The sequence below is a fragment of the Poecilia mexicana genome, unplaced genomic scaffold (genome assembly GCF_051168715.1).
Source record: "Poecilia mexicana isolate PSO_F unplaced genomic scaffold, ASM5116871v1 scaffold_6, whole genome shotgun sequence".
Taxonomy (NCBI): Eukaryota; Metazoa; Chordata; class Actinopteri; order Cyprinodontiformes; family Poeciliidae; genus Poecilia; species Poecilia mexicana.
In genome coordinates this window covers 24,465,374-24,471,933 of record NW_028263375.1, presented here as the reverse complement: position 1 = coordinate 24,471,933, position 6,560 = coordinate 24,465,374, and positions in this window count along the sequence as shown.

The window sequence follows — 6,560 nt, the reverse complement described above, 5'->3', positions numbered from 1 at the left end:
TCGTTTGTCCCTGTGCATGTCTTATGTAAAACATTCAGACTTTTACAACGTTTTTGGAGTTTGGATTCCAAAGTTTTCAGTGAACTCGTGGCAGACATTGTTTTGAAGAGAGAGGGAGGGAGAGAAGGAGGATGGATGGATAAAGTCTGGAAAATACTAATATTTCTAAATTTCTTTTTCCAAGAGGGAAGACTTATAAATCACAGAAAATACCACACATTTCCATATTGTGTAGGAACCACAGATCCAAAAATATATATGTCTGTATCAAATGCCATTGGTGTGTGATTTAGTTTCCTTGGATCCTGTTCGTGTCGGTTTCAGTGGTGGGGGCTCCACTGTTTGCGCCAAGTAACCATTTCAGAAATCCTCTGCAGAAATCATTTGGATAAGCCAGTGACTGTTTACAGAGCTCTTAGCTGATGACTGAATGAATTAACCCTGTGTGTATTTGAAGAACAGGAAGGGTTCTGCGGTCGCTCTCCTTACTTTACCTTTGGACAAATTCTTGCAGGAAGGCTCAAAATTATGTATTGTTTTAAGAATGCCTGCCATATCTTTCTAAAATAGCTGCATTTCAAGTCAACATGGTTTAATTCTTTTTTCACCAATTCTATATTTTAGGATTTGCTTGTTTATTTTATTTATTTATTTATTTTTTGTGATGAAAAGTTACCAAAATTTGAAATATTTAAATAACTCTCTAGGGCACCTAGCAGACTGTGGTGAACTGGTCACTGATACTTGTATCAAAATGGTTTAGGTGCTCTCAGTTTCTCAGTTAGATCTGACAATTGAAACACCTGTCCATCAGAGGAAGCTTCATTAAATTCTGATTATTAATGGCGCCTTGTAAGAAAGCAAATATGTTTCACTTTTATTTAGGTGACTTCTGAAGGCAGTTGGTTTCTCGAAATGTCATTTCTGCGTGTCAGAATAAAAGGGGCTGAATACAAACGCCTGCCACATTTATTAAGATTTTTATTTCCACACCATATATCAATCCTGTCCTCTTCACTCTCGTTAGTGATTGTTGATTTGAATCTTTTTCTCAAGATGTGACGTTTAGGTGAGAAAGTTTCAATTTACATCCAGAGATTAAAATACTTTTTCCAGTTTTTTTTAATTTTTTTTAGCAAAATAAAAAAAAAGAACTGTATAATCCAATGAACCAGATTGTTTCTTCACTTTTCAATTGGCAGCTGTGTACTTAAATCAATTGTGTTATTAGGCCGTGGATCGACAGATTTAACAGGGAGAGAGGCGGCGCCTCCTTTATTTTCAAAGCTGTCGGTCACAACTAGGGAGAAACTGGATTTTAATTAAAGGGAAAAATCTTGATCGTCAAGGGATCCAGACTGAGTCACTGACATGTGCCTGTAGGGTCTGACTTCACTCCACTTCATTATCCTCCTCCTGCATGCATAGATTTTCTTTTACCTTTCACCCAGCAGACATTCAGTGGCTCCGTCACTCGATACTCTACCTACAGAGGACTTCTGCGGAGATCAGTTGAATCCTGGCAAATATAAAGAAACATGTACGCTACCAATTTCAATCATTTTCCCTCTTTGTTGTTGTTGTTGCTGCAGTGTCACCTGATACATTTATGTGTCCTAAATGTATAAGGCACTTATATAATCTCGTGATTGGATTTGTGCCAAGTCTTCCTTTGCATTAATGTAAGAAATCGACACATGCTGAACAAAGGGAAACATCCTGGCAGCTCCTTAGATAAAGATATGTGTTATTTTTGCAGAAACGTAACATTTAATATAATGGCATTTTAATAAGATTAAGCTTTAATCTTTCAGGTTTGTTGCGTCACATGGGAGGATAATCCAAGAAGCTCCTCGGATCTTACCAACACACAAATGCTGGCGTAATAATCCCCTCAGTCGTTAATGCAATAGAAATAGCATGGGCAGGATTTGTAATGATTTTCAAATAGGGTAATGAATGTCATTGTTGCTAATATAATTAAATTAGTTATGGTAGAAAGTATAAAAATAGGGTTAATTTGTCACTTCACTTCATATCAATAGCATATCAAATCTCTCTCTCTCTCTCTCTCTCTATATATATATATATATATATATATATATCTATATATATATATATAGATATATTTATATCTATATATATATATATAGATATATATATATATATTTATTTATAAGAATATATATTTATTCTTTATATATATAAAGAATAAATGTTTCATTCAATAAGATGGACCACAGATAAGCATGGAGAATGTCAAGGAGACGCAGAGTTTATGCAAAAAAAAGTCAGAACATTGTGACAACTGAATGCGTCTTCTTTCCGAACCAAATATAAAAACTGCATTTTAAGTTAAATCAGAAATCACTCTGTCCAGACGATCCTCCTGCTGGTTTGCCCACATTAATCAGCAGCATAGTTTTTCTTTCCTGTTTCTGAGCCAAACGACAGAGCGAACATTCAGTCTGATTGTCTTTCGTTATTTGAAATCCTCTTCCTTCCGCCACATGAGAAATATAACATTTTGATGTTCTCATTTTGAACGGCCCACTGAGAAATGAACACAAAGATTTTAAGCTAAACTGTGTGGAGGATTATTCAAGCTTGCAGGGAAATCATACAACAATACGTACAGCAGCACATGAAGAAAGTTACGACAGGTTTTGCAGCAATCCAACGTGATAACTGAGCAATCTGATGAAATCACATCCTGAGTGTGCTTGTTGCAGTGGATACCCAGTGATATCAGAAAGGAAGACAGCGTTGTAGAAGGGAAAATCACCAAGCGACTAATGAAGTTAAACTGTCAGTAGTAAAACACAGACTGGTTATGTGGATAAAATGACTTAGACAACAACTGCAGGACTTGGTAAAATAAATAAACCTTATGCCTCTGGGCGAGAAGCGAGTCTTAATGCAGATGTGCATCTGGTTGTTCTGGATGTATTCAGTGTCTAACCTAAACGTTGCAAAAAATCTGAGCGTTTCAAAATGAAGTTTTTGTCACAAACAATTGGTCTACTTCAGCAGATTATCAGCAGACTGGACTTTATGCAGAAAACTTAAATCCCCCAGTAAGGTGTTGGTTTTTCAGGTCTCAAAGCCACTGTTCACACCATTACTCTTAGCTTCTTTCTCCTCGTTGGACAAATCGCTATGTAAATCCTCACTTTATGAACTTCACTTTATGTCATTTAAACTGCAGATTTTGCTATCACTACTTTTTCTTGTGTAGACTTTTTGTCCTGAATTCAACTTTCCAAACTGAAGGCCTGTTTGCCTTTTGTTTGCTTTAAAGTTATTTTTTTTCTTTTTGCATGTTTCTTGATTTTAAACATGAAACCAAGCAAAACTATAACGAGCTACAAGCACAAACCAAACTGAAGAAGAAAAGTGGCGTAAAGGCTCATGCTGAACCTTTAAGTGGCTCTGGAATGACTTAAGGATTTAAATAAATGTTTGTTTCTTTTTAAAGCAGATCAAAAGACAGGACCCTCAGTGCTTCACAAAATGTTGTTAAGCAATGTTGGCGAGCACAATGCTGATTTACTTACATGTTACTCAGATTTCGTTTATGACACTGTTTCGCTGTAAGGACAAAGTCCACGCTTACATAGCACTTTGAAGCTCGGTCTGAATGGGTCTTGTTGCACATCAGCGCCACGTTAAAGTACTGTGGAGGGTGTGAGGGTAAAAGCTGATCCACTGCTTGGATGGCTCTTTGAGATGGAAATGGAGTCAGACACAAACAGGTGTGCACATGTCAGATTGGAGATGATGGATACAACACACAGCTCCTACTGCTGTCACCGAGCGGATTCTGCATCGCTAGCCTGTCACGGGTAAGAACGGATTTTTAAACTGCAGAGTTGCATCAATTTAGCTTATTTGGATTAACAAAGGCATGGCTGATGTAACATCCCTTTTCCCTCTGAGACGTGTAAGGACTGTTTAGAAATGGTTGCCATTGTGTCCTTAAGCTCAAACCGCAAATGGCGTCACGATCGGTACAAAGCACAGCCGAAAAAAAGAACACACTTTTTGGGGCATCCAAAGAAACTCGCTGCTCAAGATCCCCTTCTCAACCTCGTATTTAGAGTATTTGTGGTTCATTTTATGGCTTGGAAATATTCAAAAATGCTTATAGAAAGGTTGATTTCCCCAAAGACTATAAAATAAAATCATCCATTTCTTTCATTTGAAAAAAGAGGTTGGGATAAATAAGTAAAAAAAAAAAGAAAAAAAAAAGCACTTCTCAGTGTTTTTAACATCACCTTCTTTTATTATGGCCATCTTTCAGCTAAGACATTTTAGAGGATTAAAAAAAATGACATTAGGTAAAACAAAAATCAGGAAGCTCTGAAGAGTATTGACCGAGGTCGTCTCCAATAAAACAAGTTAGAGATGTCGGTCATTAGCCATTTGTATGATGACCAGTATGATCATATTAGTAACAGCCATTTTGGATCTGTGTTCAGCAGCACAGTGAGCAGCTTCTGCATTATTCTGTGTTCAGTCTGTAGTTTCTGTTGTTCAATTCTCCTTCCCCGTGAAGCACCATCATTTGCTAAATCACAAAGTAGTTGGCTCCAAATTTGATTCTCTCACTCCCTCTCAGTCATAACGAACATCTTATGTCGACTTTTACTTCCCGTTTCAGAGTTACGGAGATGCTCCATCTGATAAAGACAAACAAGTAAACAGCTTTCTCCTTACTTTAATGTCGGAGTTGTCATTTGCTCCATCTGCTTCGCCATCTCGCCACATGGAGAGTTACACTCTCAGCAGGATGTGAATAAATTTACTCTAATGCCAGAGACGGATAGGAAGTATAGGTATGTTGTTTTAGTATAAGCTTTTTGTAAGTAAAGCACACGATGCTCCAAAATTAGTTCCAATTTTCTCATTTTCGTTTTGCATATGAATGGTTTGTGCCATTTGACATATTATTTGTTATGATTTCACTGAGATAATGTCTTGCCAGTTAGTTTTTTTTTGTTTTGATTTTTTTTGCATCCTTTTAAATTTGTCACATTGCAATCACAAACATTAAAAGCATGTTACCTGTTGGAATTTTAAGAGACAGACCAAACCAAAGCAGTGCGTAATTCTAAAGCAGGATTGAAAGGAAACAACATTTTTGAGCAATAAAAACCTGACAGATTTTTTAAAATCAGTTTTCAAGTCTTGCTGGAGACTCTCAACTGTATGTGGAGCTGGACTTTGACTGAGCCTTTCCAACACAATCATTTATTTTTGATCTTAACCATGGTTGCATGTTTAGAGTTGTTCAGCTGGATGGTGAAGTTCTGCCTCAGCCTCAAGTCTTTTGGAGCCTCCAAAAATATTTTTTTTCTTCAGGATTGTCCTGGTTGATCCATCTTTCCATCATCACTTCTGACTTTCCATGGCTTTCTTTCAAAAAGGTCATGGTCATAGCTACTTTTTCACAAAGTCCCGATTTGTGGAGTGCACAACCAATGGATGTCCTGTCGATTGACTCCATTTCCAGACGACGGATTGACAGATCTCTGTGAGATATTCTAAACTTGAGATGATATTTATAACCTCACCCTGATTTAAATTCTCCCTCAACGTTGTTCGTGAACCGGCTGGTGTGTTTCCTTGGTCTCCATGATGCTGTTTGTTCATTAGTGTCCTCGAACAAACCTATTAGCCCTTTGCAGAACAGCTGGATTTACATCAAGACTAAAGACGCTTCTGATGGCAAACGTTTGCACTGGATTTCATTTCGGTGTGTCAGACTAAAGTTGTATGAACACGAACGCATTCTGAACTTTTCAAAATGTTACTTGCATGAAAAATGATTTTGCTTTCATCTCATAATTACGCACGACTATGAGTTGGTTTCTCACGCAAGACCCCCGTAGATGACAATGGCGTTTGTGTTTGGAACGTGACAAAACGTGAGAAACCTTCAAATGCCTTGAGTGGAAGTACGAGGAAATTTATTCAGCTTCTACAAAAGACCTGTGACACTTGCAGATCAGACGTGAAATGTTTTGGGGAAAGAACTGGGAAAGCTTTTGGTCTGCAGCACCCTGGAAAGCACACCAACGTCTTGAGTTGCTTTGGTAAAATGGCCTTCCAAGAGCCATTTCTTTGCTCAAACTCTCCAGTATTAATTGTCAGACATTTCTGAGTTTGACAGAAGACAAACTTGATTTAATAAAATATTTCGACTTAATCCTTGACATTCAAAAATCCTTTAATAAAAGTCACAATTCAGTCGGTTGGTCTGTCACACTTGCAGTGTACTTTGCTTTCAGTCAGATTGCCACTGGTTTTAAGCATCTGCAATCAGAAATTAAACATTTTGGCCTTGTGCAATAAAGTTGAACATCTTTTCATCTTGCTGCACTCTTCTTTCATTTCAGTAAAAATAAATACACAAAAATACGGGGAGGTGTGAATGGAAGAACTGAGCAGGACGACGTCTTTAACGCCTTCAGTCTTCTCATTTCATTGCTGGGGCCGTTTTAAAGCACACGCAGGTTGAAGTCATCTTGAGCTATTCGGGAATCCCATCCAAGATC